Source organism: Bos grunniens, chromosome 6 (genome assembly GCF_055505025.1).
Source record: "Bos grunniens cultivar Pamir isolate PY7600 chromosome 6, Bosgru_T2T1.0, whole genome shotgun sequence".
Classification (NCBI taxonomy): domain Eukaryota; kingdom Metazoa; phylum Chordata; class Mammalia; order Artiodactyla; family Bovidae; genus Bos; species Bos grunniens.
The window spans coordinates 25,586,804-25,604,394 of record NC_141170.1 but is presented as its reverse complement, the minus strand read 5'-3'; the positions used below and the strand labels follow the sequence as shown (position 1 = coordinate 25,604,394).

At 44.0% G+C, this 17,591-nt stretch overlaps 1 long non-coding RNA gene across 4 annotated transcripts in view; it reads left to right on the top strand.

The window, feature by feature from the left end:
• The window catches only part of LOC147370423 (uncharacterized), an 84,089-nt gene that overhangs the window by 49,997 nt on the left and 16,501 nt on the right, over window positions 1-17,591 (top strand). For 2 of the 4 annotated variants that reach the window (XR_015165264.1, XR_015165263.1), the window contains exon 2: window positions 7,525-7,670. The exons of 1 other annotated variant lie outside the window; for it this stretch is intronic. This is a non-coding gene — a long non-coding RNA (uncharacterized LOC147370423). Of the gene's footprint in view, window positions 1-7,524; window positions 7,671-13,427; window positions 13,563-17,591 lie in introns of those variants that run through there. One more of the 4 variants, XR_015165266.1, reaches the window with a different exon arrangement.

The following is a 17,591-nucleotide window of genomic DNA, read 5'->3' as shown; positions in this document are numbered from 1 at the left end:
TAACTCTCTTCACCAAACCACTACTAGTGATGCTAACAGAGGTTTCTCTTTTTTCAGTTAAAAAAAAAAAAAGGAACTTACCTTTCAACTTTTGCCAACAGAAAACCATGATTTGGTCCTTAGATATTGTACTTCAGTTCAGTTCATTTTTTTTTTTTTTTTTCAGTTCAGTTCAGTCGCTCAGTCGTGTCTGACTCTGTGACCCCATGAATCGCAGCACGCCAGGCCTCCCTGTCTATCAACAACTCCCGGAGTTCACTCAGACTCATGCCCATCAAATCAGTGATGCCATCCAGCCATCTCATCCTCTGTTGTCCCCTTCTCCTCTGCCCCCAATCCCTCCCAGCATCAGAGTCTTTTCCAGAGTCAACTCTTCACATGAGGTGGCCAAAGTGCTGGAGTTTCAGCTTCAGCATCATTCCTTCCAAAGAAATCCCAGGGCTAATCTCCTTCAGAATGGACTGGTTGGATCTCCTTGCAGTCCAAGGGACTCTCAAGAGTCTTCTCCAACATCACAGTTCAAAAGCATCAATTCTTTGGTGCTCAGCCTTCTTCACAGTCCAACTCTCACATCCGTACATGACCACAGGAAAAACCATAGCCTTGACTAGACGAACCTTTGTTGGCAAAGTAATGTCTCTGCTTTTGAACATGCTATCTAGGTTGGTCATAACTTTCCTTCCAAGGAGTAAGCGTCTTTTAATTTCATGGCTGAAGTCAACATCTGCAGTGATTTTGGAGCCCAGAAAAATAAAGCCTGACACTGTTTCCCCATCTATTTGCCATGAAGTGATGGGACCGGATGCCATGATCTTCGTTTTCTGAATGTTGAGCTTTAAGCCAACTTTTTCACTCTCCACTTTCACTTTCATCAAGAGGCTTTTGAGTTCCTCTTCACTTTCTGCCATAAGGGTGGTGTCATCTGCATATCTGAGGTTATTGATATTTCTCCCGGCAATCTTTTTTTTTTAAACTTTACAATATTGTATTGGTTTTGCCAAATATCGAAATGAATCCGCCACAGGTATACATGTGTTCCCCATCCTGAACTCTCCTCCCTCCTCCCTCCCCATACCATCCCTCTGGGTTGTCCCAGTGCACCAGCCCCAAGCATCCAGTATCGTGCATCAAACCTGGACTGGCGACTCGTTTCATACATGATAGTATACATGTTTCAATGCCATTCTCCCAAATCTTCCCACCCTCTCCCTCTCCCACAGAGTCCATAAGACTGTTCTATACATCAGTGTCTCTTTTGCTGTCTCGTATACAGGGTTATTGTTACCATCTTTCTAAATTCCATATATATGTGTTATTATACTGTATTGATGGTTTTCTTTCTGGCTTACTTCACTCTGTATAATAGGCTCCAGTTTCATCCATCTCATTAGAACTGATTCAAATGAATTCTTTTTAATGGCTGAGTAATACCCCGCAATCTTGATTCTAGCTTGTGCTTCATCCAGCCCAGCGTTTCTCATGATGTACTCTGCATATATGTTAGATAAGCATGGTGACAATATACAGCCTTGACATACTCCTTGTCCTATTTGGAACCAGTCTGTTGTTCCATGTCCAGTTCTAACTATTGCTTCCTGACCTGCATACAGTGAAAGTGAAAAGTGAAAGTGAAGTTGCTCAGTCGTGTCAGACTCTTTGCAACCGCATGGACTTTAGCCTATCAGGCTCCTCTGTCCATGGGATTTTCCAGGCAAGAGTGCTAGAGTGGATTGCCATTTCCTTCTCCAGGGGATCTTCCTGACCCAGGAATCGAACTCAGGTCTCCTGCATTGCAGGCAGACGCTTTACTGTCTGAGCCACCAGGGAAGCCCTAATACAGGAAAACCTGCATACAGTATGAAATGGCAAAAAGATAGGACACTGAAAGAAGAACTCCCCAGGTCAGTTGGTGCCCAATATACTACTAGAGATCAGTGGAGAAATAATTACAGAAAGAATGAAGAGACTGAGCCAAAGCAAAAACAACACCCAGTTGTGGATGTGACTGGTGATGGAAGTAAAGTCTGATGCTGTGAAGAACAATTTGCATAGGAACCTGGAATGTTAGGTCCATGAATCAAGGCAAATTGGAAATTGTCAAACAGGAGATGGCAAGAGTGAACATCAACGTTTTAGGAATCAGTGAACTAAAATGAACTGGAATGGGTGAATTTAACTTAGATGACCATTATATCTACTACTGTGGGCAAGAATCCCTTAGAAGAAATGGAGTAGCCCTTATAGTCAACAAAAGAGTCCAAAGTGCTGTACTTGGGTGGAATCTCAAAAACGACAGAATGATCTCTGTTAGTTTCCAAGGCAAACCATTCAATATCATAGTAATCTGAGTCTGTGTCCCAGCTAGTAATGCCAAAGAAGCTGAAATTGAATGGTTTTATGAAGACCTACAAGACCTTCCAGAACTAACACCCAAAAAAGAAGTCCTTTTCATTATAGGGGACTGGAATGCTAAAGTAGGAAGTCAAGAAGAGATGCCAGAATAACTGGTAAGTTGGGCCTTGGAGTACAAAATGAAGCAGGGCAAAGGCTAACACAAGTTTGTCTAGAGAACAAACACCATTTCCCAACAACCAAAGAGATGACTCTACACATGAACATCACCAGATGGTCAATACCAACATCAGATTGATTATATTCTTTGCCACCAAAGATGGAAAAGCTCTATACAATCAGTATAAGTAAGACCTGGAGCTGACTGTGACTCAGATCATGTGCTTCTTATTACAAAATTCAGGCTTAATCTGAAGAAAGTAGGGAAAACCACTAAACCATTCAGGTATGACCTAAATGAAATTCCTCATGATTATACAATGGAGGTGACAAATAGATTCAAGGGACTGGAGCTGGTAGAGTGCCTGAAAAACTATGGATAGAAACTCATAATACTGTACAGGAGGCAGTGACCAAAACCATCTCAAAGAAAAAGAAATGCAAGAAAGCAAAGTGGTTGTCTGAAGAAACTTTACAAACAGCTAAGGAAAGAAGAGAAGCAAAAGACAAAGGAGAAAAGGGACGATATACCCGATTGAATGCAGAGTTCCAGAGAATAGCAAGGAGGGATAAGAAGGCTTTCTTAAATGAAGAATGCAAAAAAAAAAAAAAAAATAGAGGAAAACAGTAGGGGAAAGACTAGAGATCTCTTCAAGAAAATTGGAGATATCAAGGGAACACTTCATGCAAGAATGGGCATGATAAAGGACAGAAACAGTAAGGACCTAACAAGCAGAAAAGATTAAGAAGAGATGCAGTGCCCACATAGGGACCACAGCAGAACATTAGCAGCACCCGCAGAAGTGATGGCCCACTGAGTAGGAGGTGTAATCAGCAGAATTTGGTCGTGGGTGTAGCCACTGTGGGAAAACTCATTGATTGAACTCCTGGGTTTCCTAGCAGGGAATATTGGGGAGTGATGGTTTTCTCTACCAAGGGAAGATCTGGAGAGGAGATCTGATCTCTGTGCAGAGACAACTATTTTCAAAAGTAGAAGCACTTGATGGAGACTCCTATAGGGAGAATGATCCACTGTGCAGTGAATGAGCTGTAAACTGCACTGCTCTTGGTTACTTAGCCATTTCTAGATTCTTATCCTCAGGGAAGCCGCTCCGACTCCTCAAGAACACTAGGTCCTCATCTTTGCTGGAAGTGTTCTCTGAGAAAGCTGTTTTACTACCATAGCAGTGTAGTGTCTGGTATGATTGTGGAAACTTTGAGTGTCCTTGTGTTTTTCTCTGAGAGACTGTACCTGATCTCTAGTATATCTGGGTGAGTATTTGAAGGAATTTGAGTGGAATGTTGAAAATGTAGGTGCACTTTCCAATTCTTTAGTAACTTCTCATGCATTCCTATTACCAGGGCATTTAAGAATTCCTGAAAGCAAGTCAGTACTCTGCATCATTCTCTAATCTTTTCTGTCCTTCAATTTGAAATGAGACTATTCTGCTACAAGGAAATTGAGTGCTTTTAAAGTGCTTAATAGGTACTTAAAAATGACCTATGCCAGGCCTTTGACATTTTACGTTAAACATTTTATTTGTAATATTTTTTTATATTAGGACTACTAGACATGAGTGTATCACATTTCTCTCAATTCACTTGCTTTGGTCTATTTAGCTGCCTACCTTCTTGTATTTTTTTCACTTATCCTGTGTGGGATGGAAACCATGTAGTTTTCCCCTATTCTTTCTGCAGACAAACCAATTCTCTCATCTAGAAGAAACCCTCTTTCTTTCCTTCTAGATGTTCTATGCGTACACTTCAATTTCCACAAAGTAGAACCAAACTACAAAGAGTATTTTGTGTGTAAGTCTGAGGAGAGTTTCACTTTGCTAAAACGAATAAGTAGGCAGGGCTGCATTCTTTTGGGAGGTTTTAGATGGGAGATTAATCCATTTTCTTCATTTGTCCAGCTACAGTGGCTTTGAGTTCCTTGGCTCCTGGCCGCATCTGTTTTTAACACCAGTGATGGCTGGTCTAGATTCTTAATTCTAGGTCTATTTAGCTGCCTACCTTCTTGTATTTTTTTCACTTATCCTGTGTGGGATTCATACTCATACTTAATTCCATTACTCTGATTCATCTGCCTCCCTCTTCTAGTTTTAGGACTCTGTACCTTCCAGCTGGGATAATGTGGGATAATCTTCCTGTTCTGTGCTCTGCTGATGAACAACCTTAATTCCAACTGCAGCCTTAATTCTCTCTTTCCATGTCTCCTAATCTGTTCATGGCTTTGGGGAGTTAGGATGTAAACCTCTTGGGGGGCCATTCTTCTACCATAGAAGGGAATGGGAAGCAGTCTCTACCTGGAAAGAACAGGTGCTCATGAAGGAGTCACTGAGGTCCACTAGCTATGCAGACACTTCCTGTGGGATACATGCCAGGCACTCCCGTTGCAGTAGAGATCAAATCCAAAGCTTGGTTCCTATGGATACTGAAAGGACAGATCTGTGTACCAGAGTCTGTGGCTACTCTTGGAAGAAGGACATGATCCTTCTTTGATCTTCCTTTCCTTTGTCCTATGAGCTTTTCTTGAGATTTCCTTATATTTCCTACCTCTTCAAATGTCTGGCTGTAATTTGAGGTGCTATTAGATCTATTACTTTTCATTCTTGTATCTGCATACAGAACATTCGGACTTAAGGACAGGTGCTGAAATTCTTCCTCTGTAGCCTGACCATCTTCTTAGCTTTGTATAACCAAGCATTCATGTTTTTCTGGTTTCTGTGTGATTTTTCTGCTTACATAGGTTTGATCTCTTTGATCTTCAGGGTTCCAATTGCCCTTGTCTCCTAAATGAACATCAGTTCAGTTCAGTCGTTCAGTTGTGTCCGACTCTTTGCGACCCCATGAATTGCAGCACGCCAGGCCTCCCTGTCCATCACCAACTCCCGGAGTTCACCCAGACTCATGTCCATTGAGTCAGTGATGCCATCCAGCCATCTCATCCTCTGTTGCCCCCTTCTCCTCCTGCCCTCAATCCCTCCCAGCATCAGAGTCTTTTCCAATGAGTCAACTCTTCCTATGAGGTGGCCAAAGTATTGGAGTTTCAGCTTTAGCATCAGTCCTTCCAATGAACACCCAGGATTGATCTCCTTTAGAATGGACTGGTTGGATCTCCTTGCAGTCCAAGGGACTCTCAAGAGTCTTCTCCAACACCACAGATCAAAAGCATCAATTCTTCGGCATTCAGCTTTCCTGACAGTCCAACTCTCACATCCATACATGATCACTGGGAAAACCATAGCCTTGACTAGACGGACTTTTGTTGGCAAAGTAATGTCTTTGCTTTTCAATATGCTACCTAGGTTGGTCATAACTTTCCTTCCAAGGAGTAAGCGTCTTTTAATTTCATGGCTGCAATCACCATCTGCAGTGATTTTGGAGCCCCCCCAAAATAAAGTCTGACACTGTTTCCACTGTTTCCCCATCTATTTGCCACGAAGTAATGGGACTAGATGCTATGATCTTTGTTTTCTGAATGTTGAGCTTTAAGCCAACTTTTTCACTCTCCTCTTTCACTTTCATCAAGAGGCTTTTTAGTTCCTCTTCACTTTCTGCCATAAGTGTGGTGTCATCTGCATATCCAAGTAATCAGTCTCATGTGAGTCTCATATGAGACTGATTACTTGGATGTGACAGGCAAGAAGCAGACAGGCCAGGCCTAGCATGCTTATGATTCTTCTACTAGGCTAGGAAAAATACAGCATCCTTGATTTCTAAATGGCCAAATGACCTCTACCTTTGAAATGACCTCTACCTTTGAGTCCCAGATAAATATATCAATTATTTGAGTCACATTTGGGTTAAAACCTGATTTAATTACCATCAATCAATTCAGATTCGCTTCTGCTTAGTTAGGTTTCCTAAAAAGCAACCAGGAGAGACGAGTATTTGGGTGCAAGTCAATTCCTGGAAGGTGATGCCAGGAAACACAGAGTTACGAAAGCAAATCAGGGAAGGCAGGTCAACCACTACACACACGAGTGGAATGACCACTGGGGGTCACTTGGGCCACCTCTGCTGGAACAATTCTGAGGAATGATCTAGCAGACTCTGAAAGGGAAGGCCACCTACTTCTCCTCACTGATTGAGGGTTCTTGCTGGGCCACTTGCTCCAGGACTCTTGGCCTGCCCTGCACAGCATTGACCTGTGGCAGAACAGACACACAGGGAACACTGGCATGTGGACGTGTCTGTAGGCTTCCTCTGGGTGGGCTGAGCAATTCAGCAGGAGGAGCGAGTGTCTGCTCAGTCTACTTGGTTCACTTTTGGAACCACTATTCTATTTGGAACCACTTGTGCCCCATGTTGAGTGCACTTCTCTTCTCTTGACTTGAGGAACCAGCCTGTACAAGGAAATTGACAACAAGGTGATTAGTGTGAGAAGTCCCTATTCCCACAGCTGCCATGATGAGTTCCTAGACTGCAGTCGATACTCATCTCCCTCTTTAACTACACATTTTATATCCCTCTTGATCCTCTGCCAGTCCCTCTGTTTGTTCATATGAGGACACATATATTACATATCCACAGAGCATCCAAGCACTTGGCTACTTTGTCTAATCACATGATGGTTCCTGCATAAGTGTACTTGTCACCAGTCTCACTAACAGAGCCACTTAATCCCAACGAGTCTATACACAGTCCCCCTTTGTGTAGCAGAAGCTGGTTTATTCATGATGTTCAGGGTCAGTGACCTCTGCTTTATTTACCATTCCTTTGGTCTACTTGCCTCCTGGCATGAGGTCCGTAGCCTGACCAATTATGGCTTTAGGTCTCTGGATCCCATTCTGTACCTCCTGGTGGAAGTCTTCCTCTTTGGGGGTTCCGAACCACTAATCCTGCAGGGCCTGAAGTTGTGGGGACAGAAAGCACCTCCCCTCCTAGCGGATCAAAGGGTAAAATGGTGAGAAAAGCTGCTCTTCTGTCTTTTGTTCCAGAGCTACAGTACTATATTCATAACCAAAATACCAAATAATAGAATATAATTTGGTTATGGTCTTGCAGATATTGAAATGTTGATTTGAAACCAGCTGCATCATATACCCAGTGGACATGAGGCTAAACCGCTAAGATCTTGGACAACAGTCAGACGAAGACAGGAAATACAGTGTTGAACTGTGCTGAGTCTACGTGACCCTGTTCAACTTGAGGTTGAGTATCTCTGAAAGGCCTCTCCCAGCTAGTCTGGGGCTTGTCTTATCTGCACTGTCTGCTTAGGAAGCCACTCCTCTTAAGGCTTTGTATCTTCAGAAAGTGGTTCTCCATGTCATCACAGGGATGGGCATATATCTGTGGTGTGGGTATGTAGATTCAACAGGGTCAGGTTCAGATGTTTATGTAAATGAACTGTGACCTCATCCATTCTGTGGAGATGGTACAGTTAATTGACTGACTCAGCAACTACAGGATATCTTCATTACTTTCTTCTTCCAGGGACTAGGGAAAGTGGTTCATTCTGTGGTTTCCACTGAACACATGTGTAACTGTAGTATTAATGAGTTGGAGACCATCTGTTGTCTAAATATGGGCATCTCAGAGTCATTTTGGTTGCTCTGAAGATTGTTCTGTAGAATATTCCAAAGGAAGGGCTTGTTGGAGCAGGATTCTGCGTATATGTTATAGCTTTTGAACTTATTCTTGAAAGTCATTTTCATTTTTCTTGTAATAATGAAGTCATTTTCAATTTAAGATTTCAACACTGTCTCATATCTTAGTGTTGCTGTAGAATTAAGAATGATTTGGTTTTGTTGCTGAAATTCTCAGGATTTTGTTCTACTTTGAGGTCCAATGTGCCCACATGTTGCCCATTATGAGTAGATTTTTCTCTGGAAAGCTTGTTCTGAGGAATACCCATGTGGTGGAAACCATGCCTTGCAGGGGATTGACAGAAGAAAAGGGGGGTATAATAGATAGAAGAAAAAACACATTATCTTTTATATTATATCATTTTGTCTTTCGCTATACCTTGCGGTTTTTGTGTGTGTGATAGCAAGATATGATGTATGGGGTAAAAATACTCTGAGTAGAACTTTGATTAGTTGGGTAACAATGGGAGAAGTATTCCCTTATCATAGGATGAGGTCTAAGGGTTTCAGTTTCTGTGCTTTGGAACTATGACCTTCACAAGAGTTACCCAGTAGTTTTTCTCCCTCTGAGGGTGGACCAAGCTGCTTAAGTGAGTTGGAGTTGGGTATTTCCCTCTGGGTCACATAAGTTCTCATGTGAAGGTGAGAATCTGGTATACTAGTTCCCTGAGCATATGTGGCTGACTGCAGAGTGTTACGCCTTCAACACAGAACACGGGGGTCACCAACCAATCACTAGGCTGGCTTAGGACATACCTGCTTACGCTGGGGCTTTATCAGAATAATCAGCCATAAAATATCAGACAATGGAATTTTCATTTGGTATATTGTGCATTTTACTTTCTAATTAAAATTATTTGCTTGTCTACTGGTAAAAAAAAAAAAAAAAAAATTAACAGAATGCACTGACCTTTCTAAATGGCTTTTTCTCCTTTCCCTGCCAGACACAAGAGCAGATTGTACTCAGATTTTCGCGGTGGGAACCCAGCTGAGGTCCTGTGGAGAACAGTGAAAGTGAAAATCACTCAGTCATGTCCGACTGTTTGCAACCCCATTGACTTGTCCATGGAAATCTCATGATATTCTGAAGACCTCCTATGGCTGGGTCCCACTGTAGTTTTTAAATCTCAAGTGTGTCTGCACTGAACTTTCAGAAATTGTTCAAGTATAGTTCAGGTTTTCCTCCCTCTGCTGGTTCTCCCTGGGTTTTTCCCTTGAGTCCCTGCTCATGTGAGCAGGAGCTCCGTCTGTTTACCTGTCTCTCCAATCTAGGGGGTCGCAGTTTGCCCTGGACCTCCCTCTCTTGAGACCATCCAGGAAGGATTGTCTATTTTTTTCCTCTTCAGTCTCAGTTATTTACTGGCTGTTAGGACGGAGTGGCCACCGCCGACATCCACGCATGTGGCACTGGAATGTGGCGATCTCATCCAGCACCATTATGAATACTACCTTTTTGTGCACCAAGACCTGAAGTCTGAGATCTGAGGTCCTTAGCAGAAATTAAACCTTGGCAGAGAAGGTGTGTGAGGAATGAAAGAGGCAAGAGTTAGTTGTGTTTTTAAATACTCGATTTAACATATCAGAAGCTATTCTGGGAAACTCACTGTCGGTTATGATGTGATGCGACTAAATGCCTTTTTTTCCTCTCTGGTCTGGAGCTGAAAGGAATATCAGATTTCCTTGGAGAAACCAAGGCCCTCTGAAGGTACAGTCATGTTGGGTGTAACATGTGATGACCTCACAGGACATGAGGCAGTTCATTCCCTGAAGGAGGTCGGGGAACCTTGGGCAGCACCTCCATGTGATGGGTGCTCATGGGACATGACCCTGCCTCGTGGTTAGGGAGAAGTCCTCCTTCCTGTTCCTGGTAGGCAAGAGGGTCAGAGGCCTGAGTGCAAGTGTAGGGTCTGCCCTCAGGGTTCACAGGAGATTCCTTAGGACCCAGTGCAGGGTGGCAGAACAGAGAAAGTGACCTTGGCTGTATCTGTCTCACAGTTCCCTTTACATGTGCCCAAACTATTAATATTTGCCAGCTCTCATCTGGCTCTTATGTCTATTACAGGGGCCCTCTTGGTATGGACATGGATCTGTAGACATTGGAATAGGGCGTGAAGTGTAAGAAGTTTAGAGCTGTGTTGCCAACTGCTGAGTTCCCCCAAAGAGGCTTAGAAACCTGCTTACCTCTGAGGGAAAGTTTGAATCTTCAAGTTTTCCTCGAGCCCAGGGGATCAGGAGTTATCAACTGGTTTAACGGTTCCTGATCCAGCTGTAGTTGAAATTGAGACATTTTCCCTCTTAGTTCTATGTCTCAGTTCCTGGTGTGATAGGTTTAAACTCGGTAAGTCTTCTGTAAAACTGGTCAAGTGGCTGGATGTGTAGTTGGGAAAGTTATTGGAAACACAATGCAAGCTTTGTTCTGAGATGTTTTGCAGATTTTGTTATTGGGTCATCTTTCGGGCCATGTGAATGAGAGAACTCATAGTAACTATTGTAGTTTATCTATAATTTTCTTAGGTGTTGCTGAACTATGTTGCTCCTATCCAGTTAACTTAGAAATAGATCATAAAGCTGAACTTCATGTCTTTGAGTAGGTAAACCAATACCAAATGGTAGTTAAGACTTTGTCTCCTTGCCCTTGATCATGGAGGCTAACCAACAGGTCTCAAAGGATGATGCATGCATGCATCCTAAGTCACTTCAGTCGTGCCTGATTCTTTGAGACCCCAGACTGTAGCTTGCCAGGCTTCTCTGTCCATGGGATTCTCTAGGCAAGAATACTGGAGTGGGTTGCCATGTCCTCCTCTGGGGACTCTTTCTGACCCAGGGATCAAACTTGTGCCTCCTGCATCTCCTGCATTGGCAGGTGGGTTCTTTACCACTAGGGCCACCTGGGAAGCCCTTAGGATGAGAGTTAATGTTAAAGTTAGACCTGGGCTTTTCAGAGTGGGATCACCTCAGGGAGATAGGAGTGGTGAACTCAGAGGCCAGCCATCCTACTGAGCTTGTGTTTTAGAGAAGAGACTTGTCAGATCCTTCCTCCGTGTTTATTCCCACATTTTTAGTCACATATATCCCTGACTTTGTTTTAGGAAATCATCTAAGTTGTGAGTTGGTTTCAATCTAGTCTGTTAGTCTTGGTCATGGGTATGACTAGCTCATTAGAGTATCCACTTTCCCTCCCATAGACGATGTCCACAATGACTAACCCAGGGTGGGGGACATGCTGTCTAATCAGCCCCTATAATCCAAGAAGAGATTGCTGGAAAGGTCCACTTTGGTTTTTGAGAAGGCCTTTTGGAAAATATATTTGAATGATAATGAAGGCTAGAGCATCTGCTGTTAGAAAGGGAGAACTTCCTGGAAGGTGGGAGCTGGGGTCTCATGTGGGTCCCCATGTGGACCCTGAGGAGTGAATGTGAAAAACCACTGAGAGCTGAAGAGAGAGGAGGAAAGAAAGCTGTCTGGTTCTTGGAAAAACTAATGTCTTGATTCAGCTTCAGTGGATCAAACACCTTGAACCTTCATTTTGTAAGCCAGTGTATTCCTGTCTCAAGGAAATTATAATTGGGCTTTTCTGTCACTTGCAAGCAAAACAATCCTAAGTGATAGAGCTTAGTGGACCATCACAAAGATGTGGGTATTTGAGTAAACTGGATTTATCCATTGTTTGCAGTATTAAAACCAATTTGCAACTTAAATTTGGGGATTTAAGTGGTAGAAATGTGTTTTAAAGGCTTTTCAGACTAAGTCACAATGGGTCAGGGGAGAAAGAAAAAAAAAAACCCAAAAGAGGCTGGAAAATCTATTCTAAGGCCAATATAAAAAGTTCTATGTCCATATGGCTATCCTGCTTACAGTTGAGTTTACCAACATAGGTGCCATTTTTGAGACGAGGTAGTTAGTAGTGCTTTGGAAACAGTCTGTCATGAATAAATGAAGTCAAGAAAATTTAGGAATCCACTACTACTTCTAGGACTTCTGTCTAGAAATGATAAAACTTACAGCAAGGAAGGAGAACGCTTAAAAAAAAGTATGCCAAAGAGAGGATTAGTTGAGTAATCTCATGGATATTAACATCAACCCTTGTGCTAGCACTGATCTATAGAGTTGCCTAGGTAACAGTCAACCTGGATCCAGTGAGCCTCCTATCTACAGAAACAGATCTGAGTCCTGGCTTCCCTGGTCTGAAGGCTGAGTCCTACAGCGACTTAAATTTCAGATGCTCAGTGATCTGCCTCTTTTTGAGGCAGGATGGAGATATTGATGGCTGCCACAAGTTGACAGCTCACAACCATCCCTGATGTAGCTCGTCTGGGTCAATAGAAAAATGAAATTGCATATGGTGGAACATGAGAAGGCAAGAACAGAAGAATCGAAAATAAATGGACCCAAGAAAACATGATGAAACTTGGCAAATTGTTCCCCTATCTCCTAATCCTTATTCTTGATAAACTTTGGGAAAGAAGTATTCTTATCTCAGGCTTATCCCCTCATTATGGGGTGAATGAATATCCACAGTGATGAGGTCATTCAGGAGTATCCCTGCTACCTCCCTCCCCTGGTGGTCATTGTCTCTCTGAATGGAGCAGCTTTGGGGGCATCTGCAGGCATAAGTTATACAGATATAAAGGTGTCTTATATATATTTGTTAGTATTTTAAGTGGGATCTAAATGTTTAAACTGTTCTGTAATCTGTGCTGTGTAGATGCAAAGAGGGGATTGATATTTGGAAACTTTTTATTTTTTTTGTGGTGAGAAACAAGCCTGCAGTGGAAATTCAGAGGGAACTGGAGTATCTGTAGGAGCCATCAATTACAGTGCAGGTCTAACCCTGTGAAGGAAAGGGAATAAATGTTGGATAGGACGTGAGCTAGACCGTGCTGCAATACTGAGTGCCTTGGTGTCATCAATGGCAACTAAGAGACCAGAAATGACCCCACAGGAGACCCAGGTCTCCCAGGGAGGGACCTTTCCCAGGTCCCTGCTGCACTCGGTCACTGGTTGGAAACAGCCCATGGGGTGTGGCTCCGATGGTCATCAGAGGCCCCCTTGTGCTCACAGATCCACTTCTCTACCAGGTCTGCAGAGCAGCCCATCATGGTTCCCAACTCCTCCCTTTCAGAGGGTGTGAGTGAGGTGAAATACAGCTCTCCTTGGGGGGCTTGATCTTGGGTCACAACTGCTACCCCTCTTCTCCCTTCTCCCCTCAAAATTCTCTTCAGTCTTGGCTCTCACCTCATCTGAAGATTGGTGTGGTGTGATCCTAACTATCGTCAGTGTGGTCTGAACCCTCACTAGTGGGTCCTCATCAAGCCCGAGCTGCTGACCGTACCTGAGTTACAGTGAGGCAAGGGAAGGAAGTCTGAAGAGATGGTCAAGAGGATCTCCTGGGCTTAACATATGTTATTCCCTGCTCCCATCATGTAAAAGTAGCCCAGCTTCTTGATGATCAGTCAGGTATGCCTGTAACAATTCTGACTCATGAGATGATATGGTCTGTCTCTTGGCAAGATGGAGAGCAGTACAGCTCAAGCTCCTACCTCTCAATTCTGGGGGCCAAAGGGTCTTCCTACTGTGTTCATCCTGTATGGGACTGTCTGTGCTTCTTGGACGTGGGTGACTCTTTTCTTTCCCTGGTTAGGGAATTTTCAGCTATTACATCTTCAAATATTTTCTCAGGCTCTCTCTTTCCTTCTCCTTCTGGGACCTGTTTCATGCAAACATTAGTCCCCTTGATATTGTCCCTGACGTCTCTTAAACTGTCCTTGTTTCTTTTTGTTCTTTTTCTCTGTCCTGTGGTAGTGATTTCCATGACTCAATCTGTTCTTTTTTTAGTCTACTATTGTTTCCTTCTAGTGTGTATTTCATTCCAGTTATTGTATTCTTAAATTGGTTATTCTTTATATTTTCTGACTCTTTGCTTAAAACGTCTAGCTTCTCACTCTGTGCACTCATTCTCCCAAGTTCTTTGTCTTTATTAATCTGAACTCTTTGGGAGTAGATGCCTATCTTCATATCACTTAGTTATTCTGGGATTTTATCTTGTTTCTTTGTCTGGAACATATTCCTCTGCTGCTTGATATCTCTTTGGCTTAGGGTTCTGGGATCCACAGCATCACTGATGGGTCCTTGACGCACACTGCAGGGACTCTCTGAGGCTGCAGCACTGTCAGAGCTCTAAGGGCACTTCCGTGTCTGGCAGCCAGGGACCAGAGTAGATAGCACTCATTGCAGAGCCAGTGCTTGGTACATTCTCAGTTGCGGGGGCCCGCAGAATGTGCCCATGTAGTGGCAAGGCGCCAGCTGCAGGCCTTTAAACCTCTGTCTTATCACCAACCCATAGTGATGGGGCAGCAAGGCTTGGGACCAGCTCTGGGCTCACTGGCAGCTACAGGGCCCTGGCTGTCAGCCTTGCCCAGGTCACACCTACTGCGGTGGAGGCAGGTGACCTGTGTTGGGCTGGGGATGTGCAGGTGACGGCTGGAGGGGGTCACTACAGGTGGGCGCAGTGGTGCCAGCCAGGTACAGAAGGCCCACAGGCAGCTTCAGGGGGCTTTGGCTCCCATGCACTCACCTGTGGCTCACACGCCCCGAATCAGGGCACGCATGCAGCCGTGGAGGCTTATTACAGGCATCAGGGTGGTGGCATTCAGGAGTACAGCTGGAGGGCTCGCCCTGAGTGTGTGCATGGCAGTGGGGGTCATTATGGGGGGATTCAGGTTGGCTTCTTTCATTTACACACAGCCCACCTGATGCAAATAGCTGGCTCATTGGAAAAGACCCTGATGCTGGGAAAGATTGAGGGCAGGAGGAGAAGGGGATGACAGAGGATGAGATGGTTGGATGGCATCACTGAGTCAGTGGACATGAGTTTGAGCAAACTCCGGAAATAGTGAAGGACAGGGAAGTCTGCCATGCTATAGTCCACGGGGTGGCAAAGAGTGGGACACGACTGAGGGACTTAACAACAGCAAGCCCAAACCAACTGCTGGTCTCTGGTGAGGGCAGGGAGGAACTCAGGCGGCTGGCGTTTTACACTTGTGTGGCTGCAGAGACCTTGGGTGTCTGCTGGTGTGGGTGCCAGCTTCCCCTAGGGCAGCAAGGAGGGGCTTGGGTAGCTGCATCAGCCAACAAAACTTCTTGTGGGGTAGAATCTGCAGGGCTCTGTAAAGGCTGCTGGCTGTCAGCTTCTTCGGTGGTGAAGTCAGCTGGGTCTGTCTGCAGAGCAGGTCCCTGAGAACACCATTGCTCCTGCTGCATGGCTGTTGTTGACAGCACCTGCTGCCTTTGTTCCTAGCTGTCTCTACATCTCAGGTCTGCCAGTCTCTGGGGGGGGTGGGATGGAGCGGGACATTCGTACAGTGCCCCAAAGGCTGCAGAAACTGATGGTTCACCCTGCTTTCATTTCCCAGCAAGGGAAACTCTAGTTGAGGACTTAGCACTTCGTGCTGGGCAACACCAGCTTGGGGGATGGATTGATCGAAGCATCTTTCTTTTTGTGTAGTTACCATTGAAGTTTCTGTTCTACTGTATTACTAAAGCTGCTAAGTGGGCCCCAGAGCTCTCCCAGAGCTGTGTGTTCATGGATAGCTGCCTAATGGTTGACCTCTGTTGGGGGACAGAGTGGAGTTTCCTACATTGTCATTTTTGGTGATGTCACTCAAGATTTAGTATGGTTTAAAGTGATGTACAGCTGACCCTTTGAGCAACACGGGTTTGAACTGTGCAGGTCCACATACGCAGATTTCTTTCACTAAATACATACTACAGTACTGAATACATGCATACAGTACTACAGGATCACCAGTTAGTTGCATCTGCAGATGCAGAACTGCAGTGAGGAGGGCCGATTGTAAAGTTATATGTGCATTTTTGAATGGGCGGAGCGTGGCTGCTCCTAACCCCTACATTGCTCAAGGGTCAGCTGTATTGTGCCGAATTGACAAGGGGTAGACTATGCTGGTCTTCCGATGTGTCAGCTTGGCCAGGCTACAGTCCCCAGTTGTTCAGTTAAACATTAGATGTTTTTGTGCAGCTTTTTATAGAGTAGGGCTTCCTAGGAAGCACTAGTGGTAAAGAATCTGTCTGCCAATGCAGGAGACGCAGGAGACAAGGGTTCAATCCCTGGGTCTAGAGGATCCCCTGGAGAAGGGAATGGCCACCCATTCCAGTATTCTAACTTGGGAAACCCCCATGGACAAAGGAGCCTGGCAGCTACTGTCTATGGGGTCGCAAAGAGTCGGACATCACTGAACATGAGCAAAAACAAGCAAGTGATTTATGGAGTAATTAAAGTTCCACAGTCAGTTGTCTGTAGGTCAGGTAGATTGTTTTAGGTAATCTTATGAGCCCGACTCAACCAGATTAAATGATCTGAGAGCTGAGACATTTCTCAAGATGTCTGTGGACAGAGTTTGAACAGATTTTGGATCTGCTTTACTACCACTGTATAACTCATTTTCTTGCAATCAGTACCTTAATATATATCTCCTACTGGCTGTTTTTCTGGTTGAACCATAATGAACACATGCTCTTGTTTAAGTACATAACTTCCAAGATTAAATAAGTTTTTTCAATAAGAGTAATTCCAACCACACAGAGAGGAGAGTGAAAAGGATTTCTATAACCTTACAGGTCTGAGCCTTCAGCACTGGCTGTGCTTTCCAGGTGGCGCTAGTGGTAAACAAGCTGCTTGCCAGTGCAGGAGACATAAGAGATGTGGGTTTGATCCCTGGGTCAGGAAGATCCCTTGGAGGAGGGCATGGCAACCCACTCCAGTATTTTTGCCTGGAGAATCCCACGGACAGAGGAAACTGGTGGGCTACAGTCCATGGGGTCACAAAGAGTAGGACTCGACTGAAGCGGCTTAGCATGCACCCGCGTCCCATGATTAATCCTCTTCTGCCATCTTGTGGTGATACTTGAACATTTACAGTGATGACTGCTCAAGGAACACTCCTGAAAATCCTTAAGCAATTCTGCTGAGTTACCATCTCATAGGGAATGATGCCAGGGTTACAATCAGGTGATATACATTTCTCTATTTTGCCAGTGATGGGAGTTGAGTACCTAAACACACAGTGTGTTAAGTTCCTATCTGAAAACAGCATACTTTAGAATGTGAACATCTGTGGCAACAGTCAGAATGAATATTTTTATATCAAAAGTTTAGAATTAGAAAAGCAACACCTTCTTTGTAGAAAAGCTTAATGAATTTCTCTCTTGAGGTTCAAAGTCCCTCCTTTCTCACTATCTACCTCACCATCCCTCTCAACAGGTGTTCAGTTGTCAAAAGGTCACCTAAGGTCATGGTTCAGGCGACTGAGCAAATGCAAAATGAACATAAAGGATTTGAGAAACATAAGAATTAACTTGCAAAAGTTTAATTACAATGTACTTTTAAAAATGTAATTTCGTTTTATACTCAATATATCATGATCATTCTTCAATGAAGATGTGGCTTATTCCTTAAGTGTTGTGTATGAA